The following is a 14,518-nucleotide window of genomic DNA, read 5'->3' as shown; positions in this document are numbered from 1 at the left end:
AATGCTTGAGACTAAGGTTAAAAATAAATGATTTTTTTGTGTGTTCATCTGGGGCTGAAAGAGCAAACCAGTCCATTAATTAATAAGTCTTTTATATGGTTTCTATGTGCTTTGAATGGTGCTCTTGAATAGGAGATATTCTGGAGTGAAAAAGGAAATATATTTTCATTCTTGCTAATTTTATTTTAAAATATTATATCTGTTAAAACAACAACAACAACACAGGCCCAAAATGGCATCACTTATGCTAAAGCCCATGATACCAAACCTAGATTTAATACCTAATTGCAGTTTCAACCTTCACCAGGAATGTAATTTTTCTTAATTGAGATACAGTTGATGTACAATATTATATAAGTTACAGCTGTACAACATAGGAATTCACAATTTTTAAAGGTTATACTTCATTTATAGTTATTACAGAATATTGGCTATATTCCCCATGTTGTATAATATATCCTTGTAGCTTATTTTATACCTAATAGTTTGTATGTCTTAATCCCCTATCCCTATATTGCCCCCCGCCACTTCCCTTTCCCCACTGGTACCACTAGTTTGTTTTCTATATCTGTGAGTCTGTTTCCATTTTGTTATATTCACTAGTTTTCTTTTTAAAATTCCGCATATAAGTGATATCATACAGTATTTTTTTGTCTCATTTCACTTAGCATAATACTCTCCAAATCCATCCATGTTGTTGCAGATGGCAAAACTTCATTTTTTTATGGCTGAGTAGTATTCCATTGTATATATATACCACATCTTCTTTATTCACCCCTCTGTTAATGGTCACTTAGTCTGCTTCCATATCTTGGTAATTGTAAATAATGCTGCTATGAACATTGGAGTGTATGTATCTTTTCAAATTAGTGTTTTCATTTTTTTGTTTGTTTTGGATATATACCCAGGAGTGGAATTGCTGGGTCATATGGTAGTTCCATTTTTAGTTTTTTGAGAATCCTCCATACTGTTTTCCACAGTGGCTGCACCAATTTACATTCCCACCAACAGTCTGTGTCATCCTCAGTTTCTTTCATCAGTGTCTTATAGTTTTCTGAGTACAGATCTTTCACCTCCTTAGGTAGGTTTAATCCTAGGCATTTTATTCTTTTTGATGCACTGGTAATGGTACTGAGTCCCAAGCTCGTACTGCTCGCCACATGACAGGCCAATCAAATCAAGATTGTTGGGCAAGGAATAGCAACTTTATTCAGAAAGCCAGCAGAGAAGATGGTAGACTAGTGTTCCAAAAACCCATCTTGCCTGGGTTTGTATGCTAGTTTCTTTCATAGAGCAAAGAGGGGGAAGTGAGGAGATAAAGTAAAAAAAAGGCAATAAGATGTTGTAAATATTTCCTAGTTCCAGCCAGACTCTGGAGGGGGTGGATGTTAATTTCTTCTTTCCTGCAGCCATGCATAGGTGGGCCTGGTCAGGATGTTTCCTGTGAGCTAAACAAAGGTATTTTAGTTTAAGCTCAGGCATAGGAGGCAGGATTCCCGGAAATAGGCCATTAAAGCTACAGGCAGCATCCCTTTAGTGACTAACTTGTAGCAAAAGCACTAAAATACGAAGGTTAAAGTAAAAGAAACATCCAATATGGAGTCAGATTTGTTCTTCCCTCTTACAGTAAATGGAATTGTTTCTTTAATTTCTCTTTCTGATAGTTCATTGTTAGTATACAGAAATGCAACAGATTTCTATATATTAATTTTGTATCCTGCAACTTTACTGAATTTATTGATAAGCTCTAATAGTTTTCTGGTGGCATCTTTAAGATTTTCTGTGTATAGTATCATGTCATCTGCAAACAGTGACAGTTTTCATTCTTCCTTTGCAACTTGGATTCCTTTCTACTAGATGTAATCTTTTTTTAAGTAAATTTATTTATTAAATTTATTTATAAATAAATTTATTTATTTATTTATTTATTTTTGGCTGCATTGGGTCTTTGTTGCTGCGTGCGGGCTTTTCTCTAGTTGCGGTGAGCAGGGTCTACTCTGTGTTGCAGTGCGTGGGCTTCTCAATGCAGTGGCTTCTCTTGTTGCAGAGCACAGGCTCTAGGCACAAGGGCTTCAGTAGTTGTGGCATGTGGGCTCTAGAGCACAGGCTCAGTAGTTGTGGCACACAGGCTTAGTTGCTCCGCAGCATGTGGGATCTTCCCAGACCAGTGATCAAACTCGTGTCCCCTGCATTGGCAGGCAGATTCTTAACCACTGTGCCACCAGGGAAGTCCCTACTAGATGTAATCTTAATCAACCAATTTATAATTTTCTGCTCAACACCAATGTGGTAATCTGTCACATGAACACTCTCCATCCCCCAGAAAAAGAAGAGGCAATCTGCGTAATAGAAAGATGTTCTGGCCTAAAATTAATCATGTCTTTTCTTTTGCTAAAAGCTCCCTTGCCCCACCCTTCTTTCTATAAAAACCTTCCATTTTGTACAACACCTCAGAGCCCCCTTCTGGTTGCTAGATGGGATGCTGCCTGATTCTTGAATCACCTAATAAAGCCAATTGGATCTTCAAATTTACTGGGGCTGAATTTTGTTTTCTAACACATCTATTATGGTGGTGCTATGTGAGACAATAAAATCATGTTCCAATTCTAGAACCTATCATAGCAAATTGTACTTTTTTTTTTTTGCACATATCAGCCCCTTTAATACATATTTGCTCAATTGAGTTGACCTAAGTTTGATTGCTTAGTAAATTTAATTATTGCATAAAATTTGGATTTACTTCAAGGAAATGAGGCAATTACTTAGATCATTATTTGAGTGAAGCAAGTAGCAAGTTCAGAAGAACAGATGTCTATACAGTCCAAATATCACGATAAAATTCACTAGGTAATTATTCAAGTTGCACATTTGCCTAAAAACAATAGTTGAAAAACACTATCAATTGGCATGTAGTTAAAATGATTTTATATCAAGGACTCATTTTTCCCTTTTCTGGCAAAAAAAAAAAAAAGCTGTCTAAAATAATCTATACTTTGGGAGAATTGCAAACACTGGATCCAGTTTTTTTGCCACTGTAATAAAGTGAGCTTAAAGATAACTCATGTTTAATAAAAAAAAAAGCTTCTTCTCTATATTTTCTTTATAAACTCCTCTTAGAAGTGCCAGTATTTTTTGAAGATTAAATAATGTTAGTTTTAATGTAACAAAACAAGATCTTTTTTTGTTTTATTTTTTATTCATAAACATTTTCAGCCTTACCCCTTATTTTCACCTAAATGAACCACATATGCTAAATATTAAAATTCTGTGTACAGGAAACATACAAAGATATATTTCATAATTGAAGAATAAATCGTGTTAATACAACTGGAAACAGAGACCCAGGTTTCAGGGGCTTCCCTGGTGGTGCAGTGGTTAAGAATCTGCCTACCAATGCAGGGGACACGGTCCGGGAAGATCCCACATGCTGCAGAGCAACTAAGCCCGTGTGCCACAACTACTGAGCCTGTGCTCTAGAGCCCATGAACCACAACTACTGAGCCTGCGTGCCACAACTACTAAAGCCTGAGAGCCTAGAGCCCATGCTCTACAACAAGAGAAGCCACCACAATGAGAAGCCCGTGTACTGCAATGAAGAGTAGCCCCTGCTTGCCACAACTAGAGAAAGCCCACACACAGCAACGAACACAATGCAGCCAAAATTTTTTTTAAATAAATTAATTAAATAAATTTTAGAAAGAGAGACCCAGGTTTCATACACTCACTCACATATCCATTGTCTTAACACATATTTATTAAATAAATCTTACATGAATCTCTGCTCTCAGTGCTAGGTACTGCTCTCAGTGCTCCTATGGTTAATGTGTGGATTTAATAGTTTTAACAATCAAGTATGTAATTAGGAAAATAATAGTGTGACAGAGAACTTTAAAGAAGATAATGATTCCTTTTCACTTTACTTTTACCTACAAGAGGTACTGAAGAGCTTCGGGTGGTAGAGAAATCACCTCCACCTCAGGACATTTTGAAAAGTTTCAAAAGAAAAGTTGAATTTGAGATACATCTTATAAGAGAGGTAAGATTTCTTTAGGTACCAAGGGAATAAGAGTGTGTTGGTTGGAGTGAATAGAAGAAACTAAAGTGGGAATGACACAGAATGATAGCAGTCATTTATTTAGTGCTTACTATTTGTCAGGTAATTTATCTCCTATAATTCTCACAATGACCTTAAATCCTCATTCAGTAAATGGGGAAACTCAAGATCAAAGATACTGAGTAATTTGCTGTAGGTCACACAGCTGTTAGGTAACAGAGGCTGAATTCACTCCTCAGAGCTCTCTGACTCTTGATGAAAAGAGTCACCTACTTAGATCTCTTGTTCCTGGATCACAATTCATACTAAAGAGAACTCGACATTAAGACTCAAAAAACTATTCTAAGGAAGTCTATAAGTGAAAAACCACCTGTGCCAGTAGCTAAGAAATGTCTTGTTTCAATGCAGAAATGATATTTACAGTGAAACTGACCTTTCTTGTATGTAAGAGATTCAATACAGGATTCCATTTACTATGGCAGGATATGAAATTAACTCATGAGATTTGAACTTCCTGGTACTTTCAAACCAAGACTTAAAAAAACCCTGAAATTTACAACAAGCATATTACAACTAGTGACTAAATGGGAGCACTGGGAGAAGTACAGTTGTAACAAAAGAGTTTAGATAACTTTTTATTACATTGGACTGTCTCCCTGCCTTAGTTCAAGGTTCTGATATTAGATTTCACTGGGGAAAAAATGAATTGAGATAACATCAGATAAAGCAGCATATTGTGAAAATTATGCATGGGATATCCCTATGAAATGAAATATTCCCCATCACTTAAACTAGAGTTGTATTAGAAGTATAAAGGCTTCCCATAAAATACATACAATACGGTCTAGTTCATATAACTTTGATTATATTTTCATCAGTCAAAACTGATGAAATTTAATTCAAAATTAATTCAAAATTAATTTGGAAGGTGAAATGTAAGTGTGTGTGCAAAACTCTGGATTTAACACTGTAGTGATTATGGTAGCCTAAAAATATAGAGACCTGCAATTTAGAAAATGTTACTTGTGGTTGAGGATTAAAGAAGCAAAGGAAATCCATTGCTTTACTCTGACTCACATTTTCTACACAGGAAGCTTAAATTCATCTCATGCACGCACGCACACACACACTTTCAAGTAACCTTTGTATTCTACTAGGTAGATGCATGCTGGAATTAATTACTTTTGTCAGCCAAAGACAGCACCAATGAACATTCTCAAATGTTATCTTATCACGCAAAAAAGACCTACAGTTTTTATTATGATCTTTTTGTCTCTTTTTGTAGACACTTATGATGAAATTTCGTCTTTAGTGATGGCATTCATTGCAGTATTAGGAAAGGATACTTTCTCTTTTGGAGATAAATGGTGAGTTGACATTTTTGAGTCTCAGTGGATTAACACAGAACCAGCTAGGGAAAAAAAAAGTTAAAAATGAAAAGTAGAATAATAAGAAGTTCAGAAAAGCTATCCTTAAGTTGACAGTTTGCTATGAAAATCCATTTCCTTAGTTCTTTTAATTTAACTAGAAATCTTTCAGTAAAGCTCACTATTTAATAAAATGGTTTTATAATATACAAAAAATGAAAATGTGATATCTAAGGGCTAAACTAATATGGGAAATATTTTCTTGAATCCAATAAAATGTTATCATTAAATATAATTTAACAACTCCCTGATAATGAAAACTAAAACTAACATTGTACCAACTGTAGTTATAATGGCTTATAGAACAGGAAGATATTTCTCTTGGATATGCATATATTTCATATTGAATGAATCAAAAAGTATGTGTGTACCTGCAATCCTACACTGTAATGCACGTATTCCTTTTAAAATAATGGCTTCCTGTATAATTCAGTTAATTGACATTTAAGCAGCACAAACTTTGTAAAACAAACCAGGTGCGTTGGAGTGATCAAAAAAAATAGGCATAGTTGTTTGTGTTTTCAGGGGATATTTAATCTCTCTTGTTTCACAACCAAATTCAGTGCTTTTCAAATTTTAGTGAGCATCAGTCTCATGTGTGTGCCAGTCTAGGATTTGATTTTACTTTTCTTACAAGCTAATATATTAGTCTGTTACTTTTCCATGGATGCTGGTAGGAGACACGAGACTCCAAGTTCAGAGATAAAGGGCTTTGTTACTCACAATGTAGCAAACAGTATGTGAACATCAACAAGTGCTTCATTTCCTTGCCCCCATATTCTCCAGAAGTGATGTAGAGTGCCCTGAAGGATGCCTGCACTTGACCCATGTTGCTAGAATCCAGGTGACTGAAACAGAATGATGTTTCAATCTCCTAGCTTCCCTTTTGGCCACCCAGAGGGTGTACCAATCAGGCTGACCTGAGGTTACTGGTAGGAGAAAGACACACATCATGCCCAGGAATAGTCAGGGAAGAATCCTGAATTTTCAAAATAGTTTTATATATTTCACCTCCCCTTTCCTGTGATCATTACCCAGGAGGAAGGCAAGAGGAGATCAACCCATTCTGAGATGGCCACATTCAGTGATCACACTGTTTTACCAGGAAGAGACAAGGTCGATAGAGTCAGAAATAATTTTTAGATGATTTTTTTAAAAATGCATTCTACCTCTCAATGATGCCAGCAGCCTGAAGATGATAAGGGCCATGAATGTACATCAAATACCATGATAATCAGCCTATTTTTCAGTGGCCTTTAGGACAAAAGGCAAACCATTGTCAAACTGTAGATGGTTTGGAAAGTGGAACATGGCACAATTCAGATTTTAGAGTCATAGTTCGGTGGCCAGATTTTACTGATTGGACTGGAACAGCAACCCTACGACCAGAAAAAGTGGTGACAGTCACGAAGTACCACAGGTATCCTTAAGATAGGAATCAAAGATTCCATGTAGTCAATTTGCCAGAAGGTAGAGGCAATGACTCCTGCAATGTGTCATTCCACTTGTGAGTCAGATCAGATGGGTCAACTTTTGGCAAGAGTCACAAGTTTGGCATAAAGTAATGACTTCTAGATCAGAAACATACAATTCTTTATGAACAGTCTATGAAAGTGGAGGTATTGCCATGTCCAGTCCAATGATAAATTTAGGTAGTGATGGTGGCCATCTGAGTAGGCTTGACCAGCAGCTTGATTCCAGTTGGTCTCATTAGAGAATGGGCCCTTACCATAGACATCTACATGAGTAACTCTGTCTGATTGCCAGCTGAGATTTGTTTCCACAGTTCATGGCTCAAAAAAAAAGGGTGCATTTAATCCTCCAGTCTGAGGTCTTCCAAGTGGTAGACCAGATACCTGGGATATTAGCAACAACCCAAGAATTAGTAAAAATGTGAAAAGATTCATCAAGGATAGTATTGGCCAGGGCTATTAAGACTACCTTGAGTTCTGCACACTGAGTACAGTAACCACATCCACCTTTGTTTACAAATATCTAGCACTAAGACTGAATACCAGTAGCGACCCATTGAACACCATTAAGTTTTTTTTTTTAATTTATTTTATTTAATGTATTTATTTTTGGCTGCATTGGGTCTTCATTGCTGGGCGCAGGCTTTCTCTAGTTGCGACGAGCGGGGGCAACTCTTCATTGCAGTGTGCATGCTTCGCAGTGCACATGCTTCTCGTTGCGGTGGCTTCTCTTGCTGCGGAGCATGGGCTCCAGGCGCACAGGCTTCAGTAGTTGTGGCACACAGGCTAAGTAGTTGTGGTGCACGGGCTTAGTTGCTCTGCGGCATGTGGAATCTTCCCGGACCAGGGCTCGAACCCATGTCCCCTGCATTGGCAGGTGGATTCTTAACCACTGCGCCACGAGGGAAGTCCTAAGTTTTAATTTAGCTGAGCTATCAGTAAATCAGGCCTAGAAATTTAGAAGAACACCTATAAGTCAAAGACCCCATTGGGCCAGCAGTGTTGCTTCATGAAGGCATTGGAGTTGAAGATAATATTTCCTCCAAAGGTGTAGCTGCCTGTTTCTGATGTAAGGACAAAATGCTTCTCCAGCCAATCCAGCTGTGCTCTTGAGTGTACCATTTCCATTCAACTAGTGAGGATTGTTGGGTTCCTTCCTTGTCAGTAAGCCTGGACATCATTTTATGTGTTTATTGTCTATTTCTACATATTTTCTGTGGATTGTCTGTATTATTTCCCCACTTTTCTATTCAGTTGTTCACACCTGTATTGCTTTGTTGAAGTTTTTTTATATTGTTTTCCAATCTTTCATTGCTTGTCATTTATGGCATCTTTCACTATACAAAATTTATAATGTCTATATAGTCAAGTCTATCATGTTATATCTATATGCCTTCTGGGTTTGGTGCATCACCTCAAAGATATTCTTCTACTTCAATATTATTAAAACATTTCTGTATGTTTTCTTCCAAATATTGTTTGTTTGTTTGAATTTTTAGTCCATCTAGATTTCATTTTTATATATGATGATTAGTATTCAAACTTTATTTTCTTCTAAATAGTCAAAATCCTAACAGCATGCATTTTATTATTCTTCCATTCCCCACTTATTTAAAATGCCTCCTTATTTTCATGCAAAAATTCCAAATATGCTGGAATATATATTCCAAATATATTTCGGACTGTTCATCTGAGTCTAAAATATTAACATGAGACTGTTGACAGGACAGGGAAATAATTATGTGATATTGTTTTGAAATGAATAGTAATTTTTAAAGCTATTGCCTTGTAGCTCATAATGTCATTGCATTTCTCAAATCATGCTTAAATGTGCGTTTTTTTCATTTTCTTTATAATGTTATAAGGAGTATTATTAATAGAGCTTACATTAAATTCAGGAAAAGACAGAATAAAATTTAGTTTTTATAAGCAACTATTCAATAGCAAAAATAGAGTCAATCTTAAGGCATCCTAATAACTAGGATCAGTAAGAAAAAACACTGCTTCATTCTATGTTCACATTTACTCCAATGTCGGAAAATCAAATATGTGAGTGAAGCTAAGGATGATTAAGGATATGTATTTTCTTATTGTTACTTTATTTTTGTGTCAAGACCAAAAGCTACTGAAGTCCATATAATTGGCTTTTCAGTCTTAAGTGAAGGAAATATTCAATACGTATTATATTTAATTATGGATTACAGAGGTTTCATCATCACCAAGGATGTAACTTCTCTAACTTACATGAAATCCCCCAAATAAATCCTATATTGATTGACAATTGATATTAGATTATATTTCAAAGCTAATTCCTGCTACTTGGTTCTTGAGTTTAGCCTTCAATCATGTGTATAGAACGTAGTCATTCATAGTTTAACGTTGGCTATCCTAACCATTCTAACAAGATGGAGGCTTGATTGCTTTTCTTTTAGGATAGAGAGTGCATGCTCAGCACTCTTTGCCTAATTATGTCATTTAATTATCACTATATTCCAGTCAATTAGATTTTGTTATTGTTCACTTTACTGATGGGGAAAACCATACTCAAAGAGATGAAGTGATCTGCCCAATGCCAAGAGCTAACAAAGAGCAAATTTGAAATTTAAAACCTTATCTGTAGTCTTCTGAAGTCCATGATATCACTGCTGTATCATCATTCAAATTAAGCTTCAAGGGACTAGCTTACAGGTGTACACCAATAGCTCTGAGCAATAACCCTGTGGATTGAATGAATGGGAGTGGAAAGCTTACAAAGCCAAGACACAGACATTTTCATTACTTCTGGGCACAGATCTATTAAGAAGAGTCAGAAATTTGTCATTATTTTGTTTTTAAATTCAAAGCATGTGTTCAAAACACATGTTCAAGAGTTACTTAGATCATTTCTCCCATGCCCCTTTTTCAAGAACACTTATGCTGTTTACTGGACTATAGTTTGGCTCCTTTGTTTCTGTTCGTTTTCATTTATGAACATGTAAAAATCTCATGGGGACATGTTATTTCCTTCCCTTTTTCTACCCTGTTTCCTTCCACTCAGTTGCCATAGGTAAGCAATTTCTTTAGCTCTGATTTATACTTTCACTTCTCTTTTTGAAAAAAAAAAGAAGCTAAAGCAGATACATGTACATTTTCTTATTTCAAACATTATCTCTTTAAGACATAAGCAGAGTTACTTACCTGCTTAAAACCCTCCAGTGGCTTCACCTTACTCTTGTGATAAATCCAAACTCCTTCTATGATCTTCTAGAACTTAAATTATCTGCCATTGACTAACTCTTTGACTTCCTTTTCTAGCATTCTGCCCTTGGTCATTCCACTATATCTACTTGAATACACACATACTCATCCTTGCTCATGGCCTTTGAACTTGCTAAACTCTGCCTGCAATGCTCTTTACACTGTTCACCCTCTTACATTATTGCATTATCTGCTCAAATGTCACCTCAAAGAGGACCTCTCTGGCAACCCCATTATCATGCTCTATACTCTTACCTTGCTTTGGTTGTTTTTCATAGCATTTGACACTACCCGAGCTTGTATTATACATTTATTTGCTAGGTGATTGTTATCAGTACCACTCACTATAATTTAACCCCTATGAGGCAAGAACATTGTCTTGCTCACCATTCTGTCACCTGTGCTTGCAACAGTGCCTTCAAATAGTGGGTGATCAAAAAATATTTGTTAACTGTATTGATAAATTAATGAATCAATAGTTCCTCCATGTTTCTCATTTTTTTCCTTATTAATCTCATGCTGCCACCCTTTTGTCTAGAGTTATGTTAAAAAAATAAAACTCTATGTTTTCTATTTCATTGTTCCACTTGTCTTTAGTATTCCCATTGAGTCTTGATGCTTCTACTGCTTTTTAGAATTTTGCAATCATGTTTTCCCTTTCCATGCAATTTTCTTTCCTGATGTCATAATTTCCCTCTTTGAGCCTGTCTTCCTCTAGCAATGTCTTCCGCCTTGCTGAAAATGAAAGATTTTCTAACATCCTACCTTCTATCTTGCAGAAACATCATTTCAAAGAAGGATAGTTGTTTCTCATTCCTCAGATTGATTCTCTTGAACTGCTGAAGCATTTCTCATCCTAGTGATATTTTTCTCTTTGTACATCTTTACAGAGGCAGATCTGTGCTCATGTGGTATTGTGAATTGGGATGGGTTCTCCAAAAAGACTTTGTGTATTTCTGGTAGAATCTCCCAGGCCAGGGGCAGTTAAAGAGAGAAGGAAAACATTTGATTTATTGTGATTTAACTTCGCCAATCTGGACATCAAGGTGTCATATGGAATAGAATATGGAAGGAGGAAGTGTTCCTTCTAGAGGCTTTCTTACTATGGAGCAGCATCTCTTTGCTGAAGGAGGTCCTGATAAGTGTGTTGCGGGCAACTAGCAGGACCACTTTCTCTCTAGGTTAAATGGTCACTCTTTCAGCAAGACTACTGCCCCATGAGTATGCCATGCATGGAGTAAACATACTTTTTAAAAAATCTTTGCTCTTTTATCTATAGCTTTCTCAAGGATATTGGTAAAGTGAAATTGTTCCCCAAATATACAATAACCTATTGTGTGGACCACTTTCACCACATATTCCTGCACTTCTAGCTAAGGATGTACTAGTAGTGTCCATTTCAGATACTGAAGGAGTTCCTTGCAAGTACTTTTCAGTTTCCTGGTTTACAGACTACAATAGACTTCCCGATATTTTTATATACCTTTCCCAAGTTCAGGGAGAATCTGGAGGAGAGGTGCCAATTAAAGATTATGTTCAAGTCACCATTGTTACTGAAAGTTAGTTGCCTAATTGCTTTTATTTTAATGTTATATAAAAATAAAGAGAATGGTATAATCAGACCTAGATACCCACCTTCCAGCTGGTTTACGTATCAAATATAATTTACCTGGTGATGGTATTTGTGTTCACATAACATATTACAAGACTGAGAATTTTAGATCTGTTACCAACCAGAGTTCTTGGCCTCCTTAATCAATAGAAATTGATAAGAGGCCAGACAAGAAATTCAGGCCAGGCTTTATTGGGCCTCCTGCTGCAGTAGGAGGGAGCAAGAACAAGTAACAGGTTCCCTTGCTTTCTGGCTGTCCAAGGCGGGAAGCAAGCTGGTTCCGTATATGGACTGAGGGTAGGGGCAGGTCCAGGGGGTCAGGCCGGAGGGGTGGCTGTGGTGGTTTGCCCACCCCTTTGGTGGTGGTTTGTGTGCAGGGGGCATGCGTGGGACCCTGCTTTTGCTCCCAACACCGTTGTTTTGCTCCCGGCTCTTCAGAAGTGGCAGTTGGGTTTTTGATCTCTTTGTGTCATTTTGTCCATAATTTGCCCAACTGCGCATGTATGCATTTATTTTTAGTCCTTTATAGTTTCTTTGTATTTTATTGCTTGAGGAGACATGTGTCCAGGTGCAAGCACTGGGTCACAAGTTCCAGTCCCAACCTGTCTCAGATCCATTTTCCTATACCTTGTTTGTGATAAGAATAATATGTTACCTGGATCTTGATTTGTTTTTCACTTTCGAACCTGAACATAACAGTATCTCAGAGCCAAGAGTTGCCTTTATCAAATGAATGCTCCTAGTAAAGAAAAAAAGGAAGCAATTATTAGTGAGAAGAGTGTATAAAGAATGAATAGTAATTTTCAAAATGTTAGAGGAAATGAGTTAAATTGGTACATTCCATCTGTTTTTTCTCTTGTCCTATACCCTTACTGTGCCCTAGAAGGCTGAGGAAAGGGAATGAGATAAATTCACAGGGGGAAATGTTTCTCAAGACCTGCTTTGTTACTTTAAATTAACCCACCCACCCATGAGCCAGTGGCTAGGAGTCTTGACACAGTATGTAGATATTGCAAATCCTTTCTTGGCCGTTCCACTGGGCTCCCATTACTTTACTGCTATTTCATTTTCCAGTCCTGACTGATTCCTGCCCTTCTGCTCTCCTTTTAGGTTCTGGTCACACACTCTTGGCTCTCACAGTAAAATCGATTTCTCAGGTTTTGATCCCTCAGGTTGTCTGAGCATTTGGGATGTCCTCATCCTCTGGCTCCTGGTGCTAGATTTAGCTGCTTCCGTTAAATTTTTATTTCTGATTCAGAGAGCAGGGTATGGTACATAAGGGCATAGACAAAGCCAGAATGTCTGGATTTGAAAGCTGTCTTCACGTTTAGTCAGCTGAGCATCCTGGGCCAACAACTTTACCTCTCTAGTTTCCTTAACTGCAAAATGGTGACTATAATAGTATGAAGCTTATAGGCTTGTTTCAGGATAGAAATAAGATAATATTGGTGCAGTGTCTAGAATGGTGGTAGATGCATGCCAATTGTTATAACTATCTTGTAAGTAAATGAAAAATAAAATAGTCCATTAACCCAGCCTGGCTCCTACAGGGTGAGAAGCAAACTAGATATTTCTTTGTTTCATTTTTTCAACAGAAAGCCCTAGTTATTAAGGCTAAATCATTTTCTGCTTTGGATTTATCATTTTCCAAACCAGAATCTTGGTCAGCTGCTTTTCTCTCTGACTCTTTATGTCATGCTTCCAGAAAGCCCCAAACTTGGCACTGAACAGCAATGAAATGAATGTTTGCAGAGTTTAGGGCTCTAATTAACATAAAATGACTTAAAGACTACAAGGACTTTGCATTTAAAGGAATATAAAATTTACAGACAACATACAAACTGGATACTTCATAGGGTGTTTTCCTCAAGTGCACCTGAAAGCCAGGGCAACAGGACTGTAAATCCCCCTGTAAATAAATAAGATACCTGATTTCAAGTTGAAAGATTAACTCTACTCTTTAATACATCAGACACGTCTGCTTTGTTCAAGAAAGTTACTTTCAGTGTTCATTTGATTCCCATGCCTCTTATGTTTCATCAAATAGGAACATCCAAAACACTTTTCACTTTCACACCTCATTCTCAATTAGCCTAATTCTTGACTGGATTTCAGTTTCTCTCAGTTTGGAATATCTGATTGTTAATGAATTGCTGGAACCTGACAAGATCCAGATGAGCTCGTCTGTATTGCCAAGTTTCTGTTAAGGTCAAGTTGACATTTTGTTTTTTTTTCCAAGTTCAGATATTACCCCAAAATTGAAAATAGCTCTCCCTATTTCAAATTAGCTTAATTAACATTTATTAACACCTTATTCTCATTGATTCCTTTTTAAAGTTCTATCAAATATTTTAGTTCTAGAAATTTTTGCTCTTTCTTGTCTTTCTTTTTTTTTTAACATCTTTATTGGAGTATAATTGCTTTACAATGGTGTGTTAGTTTCTGCTGTATAACAAAGTGAATCAGCTATACATATACATATATCCGCATATCTCCTCCCTCTTGCGTCTCCCTCCCATCCTCCCTATCTATCTCACTTGCCTTTGATGAGTTTCTTTTTCCACTTGAGATTATTTAAACTTTTTTAAGGTTATCTCTTGAAATACATGGATTTGAGGAATGAACATCTGTCTTTTATCATTAGTTTGTAAGGGATTACGCAAATGTTGGTTCTGTTTTCACAAAAAGGAAGAGAAAACATGTGAATCAAAAGATT

General features: G+C 36.7%; 1 long non-coding RNA gene across 10 annotated transcripts in view; it reads right to left on the bottom strand.

The window, feature by feature from the left end:
* Positions 1-1,183: 1,183 nt before the first annotated feature.
* LOC309642019 overlaps positions 1,184-14,518 on the bottom strand; it is a 168,856-nt gene continuing 155,521 nt past the window's right edge. For 6 of the 10 annotated variants that reach the window (XR_014252897.1, XR_014252898.1, XR_014252900.1 and 3 more), the window contains exons 3-5: positions 12,458-12,541; positions 5,305-5,465; positions 1,184-1,448 (exon numbers count right to left, since the gene is read on the bottom strand). This is a non-coding gene — a long non-coding RNA (uncharacterized lncRNA). Of the gene's footprint in view, positions 1,449-3,054; positions 5,466-12,457; positions 12,542-13,640; positions 13,712-14,518 lie in introns of those variants that run through there. The other 4 variants (XR_014252896.1, XR_014252899.1, XR_014252905.1 and 1 more) reach the window with 2 other exon arrangements.

This window comes from Balaenoptera physalus, assembly GCF_965194825.1.
Source record: "Balaenoptera physalus genome assembly, chromosome: 13".
Taxonomy (NCBI): domain Eukaryota; kingdom Metazoa; phylum Chordata; class Mammalia; order Artiodactyla; family Balaenopteridae; genus Balaenoptera; species Balaenoptera physalus.
The sequence above is the reverse complement of the archived record's forward strand: the minus strand, read 5'-3'. Positions and strand labels throughout refer to the sequence as shown.